The 20,963-nt window shown below is 44.5% G+C and overlaps 1 protein-coding gene across 1 annotated transcript in view; it reads left to right on the forward strand.

Annotated features, from left to right (window-relative positions):
• The first annotated feature begins 7,895 nt into the window (after positions 1-7,895).
• Positions 7,896-20,963, forward strand: part of LOC126252384 (mucin-2-like) — an 80,781-nt gene continuing 67,713 nt past the window's right edge. Inside the window, exon 1 of the mRNA XM_049953275.1 lies at positions 7,896-7,924. The gene's annotated coding sequence lies outside the window, so the exon portion shown is untranslated. The remainder of the gene's footprint in view (positions 7,925-20,963) is intronic.

The following is a 20,963-nucleotide window of genomic DNA, read 5'->3' on the forward strand; positions in this document are numbered from 1 at the left end:
AGGATTGATGACGGCGATATGCATGTGGGCAGCATTTGGTTTACTGACGAAGCTTATTTTTACCTGGACGGCTTCGTCAATAAACAGAACTGGCGCATATGGGGAACCGAAAAGCCCCATGTTGCAGTCCCATCGTCCCTGCATCCTCAAAAAGTACTGGTCTGGGCCGCCATTTCTTCCAAAGGAATCATTGGCCCATTTTTCAGATCCGAAACGATTACTGCATCACGCTATCTGGACATTCTTCGTGAATTTGTGGCGGTACAAACTGCCTTAGACGACACTGCGAACACCTCGTGGTTTATGCAAGATGGTGCCCGGCCACATCGCACGGCCGACGTCTTTAATTTCCTGAATGAATATTTCGATGATCGTGTGATTGCTTTGGGCTATCCGAAACATACAGGAGGCGGCGTGGATTGGCCTCCCTATTCGCCAGACATGAACCCCTGTGACTTCTTTCTGTGTGGACACTTGAATGACCAGGTGTACCGCCAGAATCCAGAAACAATTGAACAGCTGAAGCAGTACATCTCATCTGCATGTGAAGCCATTCCGCCAGACACGTTGTCAAAGGTTTCGGGTAATTTCATTCAGAGACTACGCCATATTATTGGTACGCATGGTGGATATGTGGAAAATATCGTACTATAGAGTTTCCCAGACCGCAGCGCCATCTGTTGTTGAAAATTGTAACTACTGTAATTTCGAAAGTTTGACTGCCAGAAAATGTACTGTTGTGCCAAGCATATTGCAACAAACGGTGTATTTCTATCGCTGCTCGTTTAGTTTTTATTGCCGTTTCAAATATACCGGTCATTTTTGAAACACCCTGTACATACAGTTAAGGGGAAGACGGCCAATAATCTCTTCAGTGCGTATCACACCAGGCTCGAACTCTTTCTACGAGTAATGAAGGTAACTGGCAAGGGGCACTACATTAGTCGTGTGTGGATAAGTTGAGAACTTGGGTGTCCGTGCTATTGCGATGACCACTGCAACCGGATAGCTCTTAGTCGTCAGAGCAATGGCCTACTAAGCAGGAGACCTCAGTTCGAATCCTGATCTGGAGCAAATTTTCAACCTTCCCCATTGGTTAACGATCAATACCCACATGCAGTGAATGTCTGCATTTCATTTGTTTCTTAATTCATAGTAGCTGCTGAATGAAAACTGGTGTTTCTTCTTTCGGACACAACTGAAAGAACACACACACACACACACACACACACACACACATATATATATATATATATATATATATATATATATATATATATATATATATATGTGGTGTCACCGCTAGACACCACACTTGCTAGGTGGTAACTTAAATCGGCCGCGGTCCTGTAGTACATGTCGGACCCGCGTGTCGCCACTGTGGGATCGCAAACCTAGCGCCACCACAAGGCAGGTCTCGAGAGACTGAGGAGACCTCGTCCCCAGTTGTACGGACAACATAGCTAGCGATTGGACGTGCTAAGCCTTGCTCTCATTTGCCGAGAGATAGACAGTAGAATAGCCCTCTGCTAAGTTAAATGGCGACCACCTAGCAAGGCGCCATTTGTATCAGTGCCTATAGCTTACTAATATTCAAGAGAGATGTATTCCAAGGACTAATTAAAAGTTAAGTAACAAGCATCTACGTACTTTTCTTCTTATTCATTTATAAGTTCTCATGTTCCAGACTTCACGCCCGTCTGCGTTAGCCTTGCGTGCCCTATCGGCTACAGCATTGTGTCTAGGCTGTATGGTCTAGACACAACAATATATATATATATATATATATATAGTCCGTGGAAAAAAGGATGAGGGTCCACTTTTTATGAAACATGAGATTGCAGTGAATTTGTATAGTTTAACTCCAACAGAATAAGTTGAACTACTCCCAGAAGGGTAAAAAGATGAATGTCTGTAGACACACAGCCATCAAAAATATGTGGTTTAGGCAAGAAAGATGAAGGTGCCATTGTATGTGAGCTACAAGGATGAGGGTCCACTTAGTTGGCTGTGCAGACTGCAGAGTGCTCTGCTTTCATTTCGCCCAGCTATTCGTGGTTTAATGTTGTGTTAACCGTTGAGGGGTGTTACCCCAGTGTTGGTTTCTTTGGTTGTTGTGCCTTGTTCGGTCTATAACATATTAATGAAAATGTATGAAAATGAAGGATACAACCTTTGAAAATAGTTCAAGGAAAAGAAAATCCTTTGGCCGCATACACATGCAAGATGTAATGAAAAAGTTGAGGTTAAGTAGCCATGAAACAGGACCAGACTGTCAGTGCTTAAAACCAGAGTGTTTTAAATACATGAGTGCAAGTGATAGAAGTGATGTTATATTAAAGTTTGATCAGACTGAATCACATGAAAAACAGTCGATGCTTCTTTGTGGATTAATACAGTGTTCTGACACTCGTCATCGGCCTAGGAAACCAGAATATGAGGCTGACTTTCACACATATTCATATTCTTATAAGGTGAGAGTAATAAGTAATGAACAGGTTTGTGAAATCCCTGTATATTACAAATCATTTTTATCACTTCATGGCATTGCAGTTAAAAGGCAGCAAAATCTACAACAGAGTCTTAAAACAACAGGTTTACCACCATTGGTTATGCGAGGAAAACACAGCTTCCTGATGATGTTACAAATTCTGTAATTGAACACAGGTAGTCCTTTAAAAGCAGAAAGTCTCACTATGGCTTAGCTAAACCACAAAAACGCTACCTACCAGAGGAACTTATCGTGAGTAAAATGTTTTGTCTCTACAAAAAAGTCTTTCCCAGACAATAAACTATCACTGGAAAAGTAGAGAGAAATATTTAACACCAAATTTAATTTGACTTTTGGCTATCCAAGGTGTGACACCTGTAGCACCTGTGACGAATTTACTGTGAAAATAGAATCTGTTCATTCGAAACTAAGCCTGCTACCACTACTCAGAATGAAGCTTTAAAACTATGAACTAAATAACCAACTACAAAAAAAAAATTACACTTAAAGTGAGCTGATTCTTTTTACAGACTAAAGAAAAATGCAAGGCTTGCAGCACAAAAAGAAGATACCAAAGAAGCAATCAACATGTTTATTCAGAAAAACTTGCCTCTTGCACAAACGATGTTTACATCGATGGCAACTATCAGTCTACATGTTTAACAAACACCAATTATCAGATTCTGAAGCTATTTTCTACACGTATCCTCAAACCTCCTGCACAAAAGGAGGAGATGAGATTTGTTCCATGCTGTGGGATTTCATTTTTCATCATCTTGACTCTGAAGTAAAGAAACTTTCAATTTTTTGTGACTCGTTTAGTGGTCAAAACAAGAACTACTCTGTGTTTAGACTGTTACACTACATTGTACATAGCACCAAACGACTAGATACAATACAAATGGTTTTACCAAGAAGGGGACATTCGTATTTAGAATGCGGTAAAAACATGGGTTTAGTTAACCAGACGTCTGTGGTTGAAGTTCCGTCTGAGTGGGACGAAGTTCTCCGAAACTCGAGAAACAAACCAAGATCATTTAAAGTCATTTCTTGTGACAATCAAGAAATATACATATCGTGGACCATCTTTCTTTCCCCACTATATATAAAAACAATGTACGTTTAAAACACGTCCAGCGAGGAAACTGAAGATAGTCTGTCATCATCCTAGAATGATGTTCAAATATATGTGAAATCTTATGGGACTTAACTGCTAAGGTCATCAGTCCCTAAGCTTACACACTACTTAACCTAAATTATTCTAAGGATAAACACACACACCGATGCTCGAGGGAGGACTCGAACCTCCGCCGGGAGCAGCCTCACAGTCCATGACTGGAGCGACTCAGGCCGCTCGGCTAATCAGGCGCGGCCCTAGAATGATCTTACACTGGCAAACCTACAATGGAATGGGTGATGAAACTGTTGTCACCAAACCGAAGAGGAAAATCTTATCTCTACCTGACGCTTGCTTTCACCTTCCTCAACTATTATGTGATGGACCTATACCTACTCCAAAAGCAAAGTTTGATGACCTTCAGCACCTGAAAAAATTTTGTTCTGTCAAAGCCCAAACATTTTATGCACTACTCCCTCATTTGTGAAGTATAGTGTATTTAAGAAGCCTAATATTAGTTTCAGGTAACGATGTAGGCCAATTTATATCAAGTGACATTTTAAGTGTTTCATAAATTACCACACAAACAATATATTCATAGATTTGACTAAAATGAATGGACAGTCATCCTTTTTGCCTAAATTTTTGTGACATGAATCAATTATAATGTCATTTTTATATACTACATTAACGCAGAAAGTCTATCTACACAATAAAAATGTGCCATATATGTTATTTATCAGTGTAACATCACAACAATTATTGTTTTTTGTTTAGGATTTAGTTATTTCCCTTTTAAATAAAACCGCTGTTTTCTCAAAATTTTGCTTACTGGACCCTCATCCTTTTTTTCCCTGGACTCTTCATATATATATATATATAAAGTTTCAATGAAAATGAGTGTATTACTAGATGTGTATTCAGTTATAACAAACCTGATTATATTAACATATTTAAATAGTATACTAGTATGCTTACCTGATTGTTACTAGCAGCTTTTCTTCAGGATCTACACGTGAGCGCAAGTTTGTTGTCATTCCAGTGGAAAGCAGATGTTGACGTTCTGGGATAGTTAAAAAATTTATCTTTATATTTTCTTAACTCCTTGAACAATGTGACGAAAGCTCAACTGGTATTTCTTTTCCGCACCAAGGGTGCATCCACTATATGTGTTTTCTGCTTCTGCAGTGTGTTTCCTTCTTCAAACGGCATACGATGATCCAAATGGCCGTAGCACCTTTCAGAGGCACTTCCACTTTGGTCTATTGTTTCCTTCAGTCCGAATAAACGAACACTGTCCGTCCGCCATATTCTGATCGGAACAACTAGCAGAGCAAGTGAACTGAACAAACGGTGTTTCCAGATAAGTGACCTAAAAGACATCGCACAAAATGTAGTTAAGGAATGTAATACATGCACAGTTTAAAGTTTTGTTGAAAAATGTTGGTGACAGTTTGTATAGCATTCTTGGGGACTAGAGCAGAAACAATACTATTGTGAAACAACTAGGTGTTTTTATTTTGTATTTCTCTGGAAACAAAGGATGTGTAGTTTCTACATTTCTAAGACTATTAGAGTCTGATTCAGGTGATGCAAAAACAATTGTTGAAGCTGTGAAAGCTGTATTAACGTACTCTGAACTGAATTTGTAGAAAATGCGTGTATAGCGACATCTAACACATCTGTCGGCAAAGATAATGGCATTTATGCTCTACTTAAGCGAGAAATTCCACATCTAATCCTCCTGACACGTCCTTGTCACTCCATTCAGTTGGCCCGTTTGGTTTCACTCCTCCTCGAGAACGCAGGACGCCTATAATGATCTGCGTAATACACTCTTTGATGAGGATCCTTTGAAGATACTACAAAGCAATGGAACATGATAACTCACAATTGAGCCCGTCTGTGAACGCTTACTTGACCAGTGGGAAGCAATAACAGAGAACTTCAGGGAAGTTCCAATGAGTGAAAAGTGCTATACCGTTCAGACACTATACAAAATGTATAAAGACAATAACAATAATTTTTTTCGTATTTCTACGACCAGTTGCGCGAGAGTGCAATAACGTGCTCCAGTCTAGATCTGCTGACCTTTCCAAGCTGCGGCAAGATCTCACTATTTTAATCAAAACACTTGTCCAAATAGTAATCTTAAAAGTTTGCCAAGAGGATCTGGTTTTTGTAAATGCTAAGAATTTTCTTCATCCCAAGCCACATTTGGTTTCATCGTTTGAAAAGCAAGTAGTAACTTTGTGCACCAGCGGCAGGATGATTGTGGATGCTGAAATAGGAAATAACAAAATTTGCATTAACTTTATTCTTCGCCCTGTAAGTGAGACCCGGTCCCGTCTTCCGAGGAATGTTTCAGTTCTCTGCAGTGTATCACTTATAGCAGCAGAAAAATATTTACGAAGAGTAAAGGACAATATTACATCATTAGCTTTGGAGATACGTATCAAACCGGCCATACTGTATGTCGTGGAACCCCAGTTGTAGGAAATCAAGTTTGTGGAGTGGGAGAATGTGACAGTCACGGCTGGATTTTGGTCTGAAGTATCAAAATATGAGGATGCAAGTAGACAGAAGCCCTTTAGTGAATTCTCCAAATTCGCTAAGATACTTCTAATGCTGCCTTGATCAAATGCAGATGTAGAGACGTGCTTCAGTGAAATAAATATTGCCAAACGTTCGTGTAGGAGCAGAATGGGTAAGGCCATGCTCAATACTACTCTGATGATTCATGCTTGACTTCGGCGCCTCGGAATGTGCTGTCACGAATTTCAACTTGCAGATGCAGCTCTGAAGAAAATAGGTAAGACTCAAAATAATTGAATAACCATATAAATGTATAAATGGTTCGAGTTTTCTACATTATCATGCTAAAACTAAAACCAAAGTCCGCCTGAACTGACCATGAAGGCCCAACGGTACCGACCGGCCGCCGTGTCATCCTCAGCCCACAGGCGTCACTGGATGCGGATATCGAGAGGTCAGCACCCACTCTCCTGGCTGTATGTCGGTTTACGCGACCGGAGCAGGTACTTCTTAATGAAGTAGCTCCTCAGCTTGCCTCATAAGGGCTGAATGCACCCCACTTGTCAACAGCGGTCGGCAGTTTGGATGGTCACTCACCCAAGTGCTAGCCCAGCCCGACAGCGCTTAAATTCGGTGATCTGACGGGAACCAGTGTTACCACTGCGGCAAGGTCATTAAAAAATAAATATTGATTGTTTCATAGGCACCATCCAAGCCTACGGCAAGATTAGTGGTGTTAGTAGTGATAACATAAGACACTCAACATTGACGCAATTCGTGGAAGAAGTGGATGACCCTGCAGTACCTGTTCTACATATAAGTGAATTTAATATTTTTTCCTGGCTGATTTCTAGGAGATTTTTACAGTTGGTTATCCGAAATACGTGTCACTAAGTTGACAACACTGGTTGAAACACCGGATTCACCACTATCATACGGGCTAGCACCAGACGCGAAGGCACGAGGACCTCGCTCCAGATCACGATTATGTCAGATTCGCATAGCCGGTAATTTGGACAGTAGCCGTCACATTTTGGACGGGTAGTTAAGACTGTGCCCACCTCTGAGGTCCCTGTGATGTCCTTCTTCAGCAAGAAGCTGAGCTATCTCATTACAGATAGTGTTCGATTCTTGCCCAGGCCAGCAAGTTCTCCTGATTTCTCACCCACTGAAAAGTCTAGTTCCTGAGGGATTCGCACGCCGCCACTCACCAGCCGACTCTAGCGTAGAATTGTAGCACCGTGGAATCACATACCCCCCACCTGTCATACAAGCTTTATGTCCAAACATGTTAAAGATGTCGTTACCGCCAGACTTTCCAGCTCTGTGTACAAAAGTTGGCACGCTGTACACCACGAAAGCTTCCAACTACGATCCATAAGCGCGTGAACCAATGTTATTTCCTATCCTCCCTGTCTTGGCACTTTTGATGGCAAGCAGTATATTGTTTGGGCAATAGCTACCAGCAATTCCTCTCGCAAATGCCGGCTAGAAGTGTTTTCGCGTGAACGACGGCCGACGCCAGATAAAAAAGTAATCCTCTTATGTTTACAACTTGTCTACAGGAGGGCGAGAAGATCACACAATTGACGGATCGGTTTAGATTGTGACAGCTCGATACGGAACTACACGTACGTCAGCCGACGCATGAGACTGCACAAACTGTGCGCAGATCTCCGTGTACTGATAAGATAGACCGGTCAATCAGTGCGTAACAGGACGGACAGATTGAGTGGCCAGTATTGCCTTCCGCCCTGGACCGTGCTGAGCTGTGACCAAAGGTAGGTATCAGGGGTGGTTCGCCTCCATGTCGTCAAAGTTTCTGGATAACAACTCTGTCTCGCGAGTTTGGACCACCAGGTATGCCGTGGAGAGACATGATCGATCCTCTTTTTCAAGCGAATTCTATGTCCAGTGCCCAAAGACAGAAATGGATCTTCTTATGTGTGGCCATAAACATTTACTCAGTCTGTACCGTTTGCCATTGTCTGGCATAGCAGGTTGGATAACATGTTCTCCACGAAAGGGAAATATCATTTGGTGCCCCCACCCCTCAGACATTACGACATTAAAATGTCAAATCGAAACACCTTCAGCTAAATTTCCATTTTTTATTTTATTTGAGCAACCAGTTTCAGCGCTACATTACCTGACCGACTTGTAGGAAGAATCCCACCTCTGGTCCAGTCAGAATAGGGGCCAGCATTCAGTGACTGATATCCGTAGATTCCTTCTTAACACAGCGATCCCTGAAGATGGAAATTTAGGCGGTTGAAGGTGTTTCAGTTTGACATTTTGTACTGAACACTCAACGTCCCGCAACCATCTGTATAGAAGTGGACTTAGAGGTTAGGGCATTAGTTCCTTTTTACGTATATACCTGCACACGTACTCCGTAAGCCACAGTATGGTGCGTGGCGGTGGGTACCCCGTACCCGCCACTAGACATTTCCTTTGCTGTTCCATTCGCAAATAGAGCGGGGAGAAACGACTGTCTTATGCCCTAATTTCTCTACCTTATCTCCGTGGTTCTTACCCGTAATGTATACTGGTAGCAGTAGAACCGTTCTACAGTCAGCTTCAAATGCCGGTTGTCTAAATTTTCTCAACGCTGCTCCACCAAAAGAATGTCGTCTTCCCTTCGGGGATTCCCAGCTGAGTTCATGAACTATCTCCGCAACACTCGTTTGTTGATCGAACCTACCGGTAACGAATCTAGCAGCCCGCTTCTGAACTGCTGCTTCCTTTAACACGATCTGGTGGGGATCCCAAACACTCGAGCAGTACTGAAGAATAGGCCGCACTAGTGTTTCATACACGGCCTTCTTTACAGGTGAACAACACTTTCCTAAAATTCCCCAACAAAACAAAGTCGACCATTCAACTTCCCTACCATGGACCTGAGTTTTTGCACCTGACAGTTAACATTATACTTTGCTTACTCAAAATCTTGCATCAATTAATTGCTTCCTCCCCCCAAAAAATGAAATGATCGTGTGACATTGTTGGCCGGGAGGCCACGTCCAAGGAAGTTCGGCCACCGGGTGCTGTACGTCTTATTGCAGGTGACGCCACACTGGGCGATTTGTGCTCCGGTGACGACGATAGGATGATGAGGACAACACGACACACAGTCCATGGATGGAGAAAATCTCCAACTCGACCAGTATACGAACCCGGGCCCGCTTATGGTAGACAAGCACATTACCACTCAGCTAAGTAGGCAGTCTCTTCCCCCCCAAAAAATTGTGGTTCTGCGGCGTTGGTGTGTGTGTGTGTGTGTGTGTGTGTGTGTGTGTGTGTGTGTGGTGCGGGAAGCTAGGCATCAAGAGTCCGCACCGAGTGTCGAACTACTCATCTACACCTCTAACTGATGGGACATTCTCCTTCTCGGACGTGTTAATGGAGTGACCTCGTGAGCAGCAAAATGATTTCCAAACGGTTTCAGCGTTGTTGCACAATAATGCATCGAGATATTGTAGACATCACCTCCATCTGGAATAAGTCCAAAATGGTTCAAATGCCTCTGAGAACTATGGGACTTAACTTCTGAGGTCATCAGTCCCCTAGAACTTAGAGAACTTAAAACTATTTAAACCTAACTAAGGAAATCACACACATCCATGCCCGAGGCAGGATTCGAACCTGCGACCGTAGTGGTCTCGCGGTTCCAGACTGTAGCGCCTAGAACCGCTCGGCCACCCGGGCCGGCTGGAATAAGTGGGAGGGTTGTTATATAAATAGGAATTTCAATGACTTCCGAGTACGATTGTCGTGTCGCGGAATTTTCCGGGAGACGTGAGCACGTGCAGACTGCATGCTTTCGTGTGACATATCATTGCAAGAGGATGTGTACGCAAAGCATAACTTTTCACGATTTGTTGAACGTACACTACTGGGCATTAAAATTGGTACACCAAGAAGAAATGCAGATGATAAACGGGTATTCATTGGAAGAATATATTAACTAGAACTAACATGTGATTATATTTTCACGAAATTTGGGTGCATAGATCCTGAGATATCAGTACCCAGAACAACCACCTCTGGCCGTAATAACGGCCTTGATACGCCTGGGCATTGAGTCAAACAGTGCTTGGATGGCGTGGACAGGTACAGCTGTTCATGCAGCTTCAACACGATACCACAATTCATCAAGAGTAGTGACTGGCGTATTGTGACGAGCCAGTTGATCGGCCACCATTGACCAGACGTTTTCAGTTGGTGAGAGATCTGGAGAATGTGCTGGCCAGGGCAGCAGTCGAACATTTTCTGTATCCAGAAAGGCCTGTACAGGACCTGCAACATGCGGTCGTGGATTATCCTGCTGAAATGTAGGGTTTCGCAGCGACTGAATGAAGGGTAGAGCCACGGGTCGTAACACATCTGAAATGTGACGTCCACTGTTCAAAGTGCCGTCAATGCAAACAAGAGGTGACCCAGACGTGTAACCAATGGCACCCCATACCATCGCGCCGCGTGATACGCCAGTATGGCGGTGACGAATACACGCTTCCCATGTGCGTTCACCGCGATGTCGCCAAACACGGATGCGACCATCATGATGCTGTAAACAGAACCTGGATTCATCCGAAAAAATGACGTTTTGTCATTCGTGTACCCAGGTTCGTCGTTGAGTACACCATCGCAGGCGCTCCTGTCTGTGATGCAGGGTCAAGGGTAACCGCAGTCATGGTCTCCGGCCGGTCGGGGTGGCCGAGCGGTTCTAGGCGCTACAGTCTGGAACCGCGCGACCGCTACGGTCGCAGGTTCGAATCCTGCCTCGGGCATGGATGTGTGTGATGTCCTTATGTTAGTTAGGTTTAAGTAGCTCTAAGTTCTAGGGGACTGATGACCTCAGAAGTTAAGTCCCATAGTGCTCAAAGCCATTTGGACCATTTTTTTGTCTCCGAGCTGATAGTCCATGCTGCTGCAAACGTCGTCGAACTGTCCGTGCAAACGTCCCCATCTGTTGACTCAGGGATCGAGACGTGGCTGCACGATCCGTTACATCCATGCGGATAAGATACCTGTCATCTCGACTGCTACTGATACGAGGCCGTTGGGATCCAGCACGGCGTTCCGTATTACCCTCCTGAACCCACCGATTCCCTATTCTGCTAACAGTCATTGGATCTCGACCAACGCGAGCAGCAATGTCGCGATACGATAAATCGCAATCGCGATAGGCTGCAATCCGACCTTTATCAAAGTCGGAAACGTGATGGTATGCATTTCTCCTCCTTACACGAGGCATCACAACAACGTTTCACCGGGCAACGCTGGTCAACTGCTGTTTGTGTATGAGAAACCGGTTGGAAACTTTCGTCATGTGAGCACGTTGTTGGTGTCGCCACCGGCGCCAACCTTCTGTGAATGCTCTGAAAAGCTAATCATTTGCATATCACAGCATCTTCTTCCTGTCGGTTAAACTTCGCGTCTGTAGCACGTCATCTTCGTGGTGTAGCAGTTTTAATGGCCAGTAGTGTAGCTTCATTATCGTCTCCTGGAGACTACTCTCGTCCGTGTCGCGACGGTTGGTCGCGTCCTGGTGAACAGAAACTCTGTCCTGCAGTTCATCTACAGGGATTAGACGGAAATATGGTAACCTCAAAAACACCGCACGTTACCATGTGCAATACGGTACAGAGAATCCACTGACATTCAAACCAGCTTCCACTCGTCTTGGAATGTCCCTCGTAGTTTTCAAGGGAATATTGCACTATTCTTCCTTAAAAATAGTGGCAAGTTCAGGAAACGATGATAAAGGTGAATAACGAGTAGCACCCTTCTCTCCAAAGCACACCAATAATATTGACTCAATAATACTGAGGTCTAGCGACTGGTGGCCAGGGGAGAAGTAGATATCCTCGGAGTAATAAGGCAACTTAAATCACTTAACAGAAACAAGTCTCCCGGCCCACACTGTAAAGCAATTTGGTTCCTTTCAGAGTATGCTGATGTAATAGCTGCATACTTAACAATGATGTAAACTGCTCGCTCAACGAAAGATCCGCACCCAAAGACTGGAAAGTTGCGCAGGTCACACTAATATTCAAGAATGGTAGTAGGCGTGATCCACTAAATTACACGACTATATCATTAACGTTGATATGCAGCAGGATTTTGGAACATATATTGTGTTCGAACATTATGAATTACCTCGAAGACACACATTCAACACGGGTTCAGAAAACATTCTTCTTGTAAAACACAACTAGCTCCTTAATCACACGAACTGTTGAGTGCTGTTGAAAAGGGTTTCAAACTGATTCCGTATTTCTAGATTCTCAGAAGGTTTTTCACACTGTACCATACAAGCGGCTTGTAGTGAAATTGCGTGCTTACTGAATATCGTCTCAGTTATGTGACTGTATTGGTGATTTCCTGTCAGAGAGATCACAGTTCGTAGTAACTGACGGAAAGTCATCGAGTAAAACAGAAGTGATTTCTGGCGTTCCCCAAGGTAGTGTTACAGGCCCTTTCCTGTTCCTTGTCTACATAAACGACAATCTGAGCAGCCGTCTTAAGTTGTTTGCAGATGCCGCTGTCGTTTATCGACTAGTAAAGTTATCAGAGGATCAAACCAAAATGCAAAACGATTTATAAAAGATATCGGTATGGTGCGAAAATTGGCAGTTGACCCTAAATAACGAAAAGTGCGAGGTCATGCACATGAGTGCTAAAAAGAATCTGTTAAACTTCGGTTACAAGATAAATCAGCCAAATTTAAAGGCCGTAAATTCAAGTCAATACCTATGAATTATAGTTACGAACAACTTAAATTGCAAGGAACGCACAGAAATTGTTGTGGGGAAGGCTAACCAAAGACTGCGTTTTATTGGGGGGACACAAAATGCAACAGATCTACTAAAGAGACTGCCTACACTACGCTTGTCGGTCCTCTTCTAGAATACTTCTGCGCCGTGTAGGATCTTTACCAGGTAGGATTGACGGAGTGCATCGACAAAGTTCGAAGAGGGACAGCACGTTTCATATTACCGCGAAATATGGGAGAGAGATTAACTGAAATGATATAGGGTTTGCGGTGGACTTCATTAAAACGAGGCGTTTTTCGTTTCGACAGAATCTTCCTAAGAAATTTCAATCGCCAACTTTCTCCTCTGAATGGGAAAATATTTTGTTGAAGCTGACCTACACATCGAAATACAACCGTCATAATAAAATAAGGGAAATCAGAGCTCGCACGGAAAGATATAGATGTTCGTTTTTTCCGCTCGCCGTACGAGAGTGGAATAATAGAGAATTATTGTGAAGGTGGTTCGATAAACCTCTGCCAGCACTTAAATGTGATTTGCAGAGTATCGATGAAGATGCAGACAATTCATCCCCGTGCTCACAAAACTAGTCCTGGAGCATACAAGCTGTGTGAAGATGGGTCTTGACGTCTTGGAATAAAGCGTCACCCACTGGGGAACAATCATTGTACCATGGGACAGACATGACGGGCCAAATGGCTCAAATGGTTCAAATGGCTCTGAGCACAACGGGACTTAATATCTGAGGTCATCAGTCCCCTAGAACTTAGAACTACTTAAACCTAACTAACCTAAGGACATCACACACATCCATGCCCGAGGCAGGATTCGAACCTGCGACCGTAGCGGTCGCGTGGTTCCAGACTGAAGCGCCTAGAATCGCTCGGCCACTCCGGCCGGCGGACCAAATGATCACATGATTCTTGGCAGTAGTGCTAACTTGCACTATAATAATGTGGCGCATGGAATACCAGGGTGTGTATGCCAAAATCTTCATCGAGTCTCGCCATGTTTCACTCTTGGGACGTAAACTTTGCCAGAAGTGGGAAACAGTGTCAAACAACACTCTCCCGGCCAAATTACTTTCTTCCATTGCTGCATAGTCCAGGTTTTATTGGCTTCGGCAGCACATTTTCCTGTTACAGGCATTTGCATCACTATGAGTGGTTTTACCATAATTCCAACTCGCCCTGTAATTCCCTCTTATTGGAGCCCCCTCCGTGTTGTTTTGACGCTGACAGGGTTCGTGTCAGTGACCGTCCGCCCAATCACTCAATACACACTTTCGTCCGCGCTGTGACTTATCGGATGATGTTTTTCCGCCTTCGGTGTATGCCGTGCAAATCTTCAATACGGTGCTTCTTCAGATACCTCGGCTCCCTTGCTTACGGAAGGACCCACCATAAGCGCACCAACAATCTGCCCACCTTCGAATTTACGTAGCTGCGACATAATGCACTCACAAGAACACAGAATGCTGTTCTGATCACAACTGTCACTTTCAACGTGCAGATGGCATTGCACAGGTGTTCGTGGTCAAATGCGACAGCGCAACCAGTAGGCTTGGGTAGCATATGCATTTATATTCATATATATTAATTATCGCTGTGTTTTCCTATTTCTGTCCCATTCCCGTACATCTCTTACTCCGCAAGTTAACTTACGCCGTGTCGCGGGGAGTTCTTTGTGTACAATTGTAAGCTTCCCCTGAGCTTGTTTCAGTCGCGAGTGCTTCGCGGGAAGAGCGATATCTCTTAAGTTCACGTTCACGGAGTTTTCCCGAGGTGTACGGAGGAGAAAGTGATATATTGGTTGCTTCTTCTAGGAACATACGCTCTCGACACTTTTAACACTAAACCAACTCGCGATGCAGAACGCCTCTCTTGCAGCTTATGCCACTAGAATTGGCTGAACATCTGATTACGTTTTCGCACTTACTAAGTGAACCTGTAACGAAACGCGATACTCTTCTTCGAATCTTTCCTATTTTCTCTATCAATCCTATCTCGTACGGATCCCAGACTGATGAGCAATATTCAGGTATTGGTCGAACGAGTGTTTTGTAAATTATCTCCTTTGTTGATGGAGGATTCTTCCAATGAAACTCAGTCTGTCATCTGCCTTACTCGCGGTTAATTTTGCGTGGTCGTTCCGCTTCAAATCATGCAGTGCACATGCCCCAAGATATTCTATGAAAGTAACTGTTTCCAGTGGCTGATGTGAAATTTTGTAATCATACGATAAATGGTTTCTCTGTCTGCGTATTCGCAATGCGTTTTATTTGTTTATATGGAGGGTCAACTGCCGCTTCCTGCACCTTCCTCTGAAGATCTCTCTGCATTTCGCTACAATTATCTAGTGGCACCATTTCTCTGTATACAGCAGTATCATCTGTGAAAAGCCTCGCGGAACTTCTGATGTTTTCTACTAGGTCACTTACAGATATTGCGAAAAATAATGATCCTCTCCCCTGGGACATGCCTGAAGTTACTTTTACGTCTAAATACTTCTCTCCGATCAAAATGACATGCTGTGTCCAGTTTGCTAGAAACTCGTAAGCCATTGCAACTGGTCTGATATTCCCTACGCACTTATTTTCGTATCATTAGGCGACAGAGCGGAACTCTTTCGATCGCCTTTGGAAAGGCAAGGCGCATGGTGTGTACCTGGACACTGGTATCTGCTGATTTTTGGATTTCTTGGACGAACAGAGCGAGTTGGGTTATTGTGAAATGTACGTCTCAGGACAAAATATATATACCAAAACTATATCTCTCAAGCAACATGATTAGTGAATACCAGTTGTCCTTAGAACACGACAGCTATTGCACTTATTTCAAACACGCAGGAAGTCAGCAATCACTCGCGATTTTGAATCATTTTCAACTGCTTTCAAGGCAAATGTGCTAAAATTTAAGTAGTTACTGTTAAGTAACTGTAACAGTTATGCAGTCAAACGGTGTCTTATGTTTACCATGTCTATATAAAATTATATGATTTTTTTCTGTTTTTGTTGCACTTCTTCCGATGGAAAGTGAAATACGAGGGTTGGAACTTAAATAGTGGCAACTATTTATTCACAACCGATACAAAAGAGTTACATGTTTATACCTGTTACTGTCCTTCAAAGTAGTCACCAGCGTTGTGTAGAACCCGTTGCCAACAATGTAGAAGGCGTAGTATACCGTTAGCAGAGCCTGCTCTGTTGATGGTGCGAATGGAGCGTTCTAAAGTTATGGTGATTCTCGTGTACGACTGTGATGGTGTTAACCCAACGCATTACGTTCCTCCACGGCAGACCGTCAATGCACAGTATTACTGCTCGTTTTTGGAGCATCACCTGCGACTAGGTTTGCGAAAGAAGCGGCGACACTTTCTGCGCAACCCACTCATCATTTTGCACGACAATGCTCGGGCGCATACAGCGCAAGCTGTTTCTGCTCTGTTCGGTCGATGGGACTGGGCAGTATTGTACCATCCATCATACTCCCCGGACTTAAGTCCTTGTGACTTTGATTTGATTCCGAAGATGAAGGAACCACTTCGTGGCATTCGCTTGGTATACTACGCCTTCCACATCGCTGGCAACGGGTTCTACACAACGCTGGTGACTACTCTGAAGGACAGTAACAGGTGCAAACATGTAATTCTTTTGTATCGGTTGTGAATAAATAGTAGCCACTATATAAGTTCCAACCCTCGTAATTTTTAAATTATATAATTAATAAAATCCGTTATTAAACAAGAAAAATCACAGAAATTTTATATTTCCATTCAGTTCAATAGACAGTATGTTCTTACTGAACCTAGAACAGTACAATAAGTCTAGTTCTTTCTGTTTTCAGTGAAAGTTTTCAAAGTTCTGAGGAATTAGCTAACATGAAAATTGATTCCACTAACTGATCTCCCCTTCCCTATTCTACTCGCAACGGGAGAAGGGGAAAATGACTGCCGGTAGCCTCTGTACTAGTTATAATTTCTCGAATTTTCCCGTAGAGGTCGCTTCGTGAGACGTATGTGAGAGGTAAATTTGTAAAAATGGCGGTGTTATGGGACCAAATTGCTTAGATCATCGGCCCCTAAGCTTGCACACTACATAGTCTAACTCAAACTAACTTACGCTATGGACAACACATACACGCATGCCCGAGGGAGGACTCGATCCTCCGACGAGGGGGGGGGGGGGGGGGGGGGGGGCGCTATGTGGGAGGAAGTGCTCTCTCGAAATTTCATTGGTAAACCACTCCGTAATGCACAGCGTCTCTCTTGTATGGTCTGCCACAGGAGTTTGAGCATTTCTGTAACTCTCTCGCACCGACTAAACGATCCCGTGACGTAACGCGCCAATCTTCGTTGGATATTCTCTACGTCTTCTATCAGTGCTACCTGCTAAGGTACCAGACTGACGAACAATGCTCAAGAATCGGTCGAACAAGCGCATCGTAATCTACTTCATCCATTGACGAGTCACATTTCCTTAGGTTCTTCCTATGACTCTCAGATTGGCATCTGCTTTTCCTACTACTTATTTTATGTGGTCATACCACTTAAGGACGCTCTTACAGTAGTTACTGTCTCCAGTAGTTTGTCATCAATCGTTTCTTTTCCTATATACGTATGTGACACTTCCGTACGTTGAGCGTCAACTGACAGAGACTGTACCATTCGTCATTCTTCGGTAGGTCATTTTGCAAATCGATACTGTCTTCTGGCGTCGGTACTTTCTTTTAGATAACCGCATCATCTGTGAGCAGTCTTAAAGAGTTTCCGACACTTTCTACTAGATTACTTATACACACTGAAAACAGTAACGGTCCTAACATACTTCCTTATGGTACTCCCGAAATTACCTTTGCATCTGTCCATTTTGTCCCGTTAGGAGCGGCGTGTTGAGCTCTGTCTGCAAGGAACTGTTGAATCCAGTCGCGAATCTGCTCCGATAGTCAGCAAGCTCGTATTTTTCTTCACTGAGTGCCACTGTGGGAAAGTGTCAAATGCCTTCCTTTGGTGAACGAACACGGCGTCAACCTAAGCGCCGTTGTCTACGGCGCTATGAATCTCATGGAGGAACGGAGATAAGGGTGTTGTCAAAAGTGCTTCAGGGTGGTGTGACAGGACCGCTCTTATTCCGTATATACTATGACCTGACGGTCAGGGTGGGCACCAATATGCGGCTGTTTGCCGATGAAGCTTTGGTGTAAGGGAAGGTCTTGCTGTTGAGTGACTGTAGGAGGATATAAGATGACGTAGACAAGTTTCTAGTTGGTATGGTTAATGACAGCTAGCTCTAAATGTGGAAAAGTGTGTGTTGATGCAGACAAGCAGAAAACAAATCCCGTAAAGTTCGAGTATAGCGCTAGTAATGTTCGGCTTTACGTAGTCACGTCGATTAAATATCTACGCGTAGAAGAAAATGAAAAATAGTACACCGAGACGAAAATAAATGGCACCCCAGACCATCACTCCTCGTTGTAGGGATGTATGGCGGGCGACAGTCTGGTTGGTCTCCCACCGCTGTCTGGGGCATCTCCAGGCACGTCTTTGCTGGTCATGGGAGCTCAATTCGAAGCGGAACTCATCACTGTAGACAAGTGTTACGGCGGATGGCCACTTGTTATGGCTTCTGCACCACTTGTTACGTATCTTGCGTTACTTGTTAGTAGCAGACACAGTGGCTGCGCCAAAGACTGAGACGGCGTGGAGTTTTACAATTATTTATTGAACTTTCTCTACAGTTTCTCCCTCCGCCTGGCTGCTGCTGTGTAGATTCTCCGACAATGCGCGCAACGCGCGCCGCTGATCGCACTTGGCAGCCTCAGGCCACCAGTGCTCCGCTGAAGCCAGGATGCCCTGTGGTTGAGATGAACTCGTCGCTGTGAGGTCAGCTGCCGACGCCTGCTGCACCGGCGGCTGTGAAGCTGTCAGTCGCGATGTCCGCGAGGTTCCATCATGGACGGACCACGCGCCATGGGGCCAGATTGCCGTGAGGTCTGGGCGTCAGTCCCCGGCGGCGCCTGTGACCAAGACCGCGCTGCGGCCGGTCCTGCTGGAAGTTCTCGCTGTACTTAGTCATCCATGGTGCCGACCGAACCTGGGCCGACCTCCAGAGCTGAAGTTGACATCTGGTGGCAAACGGATGACTTCTCCGAGCTGTAATCGTCACCTACGAAGATTGAACATTCGGACATGGACCACGTCCGTCCTCAGATCCGAACTGCTTCCTAATGGCTTCTGTCTGTTGCTGCTTGCGCTCCACTATTTATATCCGGCAGGAGGACGTTTTTTACCCTCGATGGTTGCTTTTTGTTATTGCAGCGTAACTTAGCGTGCTGGCCTCACTTCTTCTTACTCAGCACTCTCCAGGCTTCACTCGGCGCTCGGTCTGTGTGTGTTCTTGCGTCAGCTTGTTGGTAGACTGCAGTTGTCAGCAAGGCTATCTGTGCCGCGCCTACTTCGCAATGCCACGATCGCCGGCTGTCTCTGTTTTGCCATTCTCCACTGCGTAAATCTACGCTTGCTACATGTGGCCGCAACACAAGTCTACTCAAGGCAATGCATTCCATGGTGAAGGAGTGATTGGAGAAGCTCCGGACCGTAGTCAAGTAACAACCTGGTTGTCGCCCGCCATACGGCCCCACAACCAAGGTTTATGGTCTGGGGTGCCATTTCATTTCAAAGCAGGAACCCTTTGGTTGTCATCCGTGATACCTTTATAGCACACCAGGATGTCCACGATTTTCTACGCGCCATTTTGATGCCTTTCATGGGAGGCCATCGCAGGCTTACGTTTCAGCAAGATAGTGCCCGCCCCCACACAGCTAGTATTTCTACTGCTTGTCTTCGTGCTTGCCAAAGCCTAGCTTGGCCAGCAATGTCATTGGTTCACTCTACAAGTGAGAATGTCTGGAGCATTATAGGCAGGGCCCTCCAATCAGGTTGGGATTTTGACAATCTAACGTGGAAATTTCAAAGCATTTGTGCACGATATCTCTCTGGAGGACGTCCACACCTTTATCAATCGATGCCAAGCCGAATAACTGTTTGCAAAAGGGCCAGAGGTGGACTAAGGCGTTATTGACTTGCTCAATCTCTGGAGCTTTTTCTCAGACAATTCTTCTGAAATTGTTATCATTTGTTTGTCTGTACATGTACATCACATCCACCGGTTTGCATCAAGTTCGGATAGTTCCTTTTGGGGAATATAGAATAAGCTCCTTACCAGTTTTTTTTTGTCTTAGGTTGTATGTACACCAAATCTGTCTGGTCAGCCGGTAGTGGTGATCTAAATGCCGTGTTATTCTGGTACTTTTCTGTTCTGTGGGAAGGATAGAAATACTAGCTGGATCAAAATTGAGTTCACGCATTTGAGAAACTTGGTGTAGTCGATAACCGAGCACAGACTTTCTGTTAACCATCTCCAACCATTTTGAGCTCTAGCCGCTTTTAAGGAATACACACTGAAGCGCCAGAGAAACTGGTACAGGCATGCGTATTCAAACCCAGAGATATGTAAACAGGCAGAATACGGCGCAGCGGTCGCCAACGCCTATAAAAGACAAGTATCTGGCGCAGTTCTTAGATCGGTTACTGGCGCTACAATGGCAGGTTATCCAGATTTAAGTGAGTTTGAACGTGGTGTTATAATCGGCGTACAAGCGATGGGACACAGCATCTACGAGGTAGCGATGAAGCGGTGATTTTCCCATGCGACTATTTCACGAGTGTCCCGTGATTATCAGGAATCTGGTAAAACATCAAATCTCCGACATCGCTGCACCCGGAAAAAGAGCCTGCAAGAACGGGGCCAACGACAACTGAAGAGAATCGTTCACCGTGGCTGTAGTGTAACCCTTCCGTAAATTGCTGCAGCTTTCGATGCTGGACCGTCAACAAGTCTCAGCGAGCGAATCATTCGACGAAATATCATCGATATGAGCTTTCGGAGCAGAAGACGCACTCGTGTACCCTCGATGACTAAACGACACAAAGCTCTATGATTCGCCTGTGGCCGTCGATACCGACATTCGACTGTTGATGACTC

This window comes from Schistocerca nitens, chromosome 4 (genome assembly GCF_023898315.1).
Source record: "Schistocerca nitens isolate TAMUIC-IGC-003100 chromosome 4, iqSchNite1.1, whole genome shotgun sequence".
NCBI classification, from domain to species: Eukaryota; Metazoa; Arthropoda; class Insecta; order Orthoptera; family Acrididae; genus Schistocerca; species Schistocerca nitens.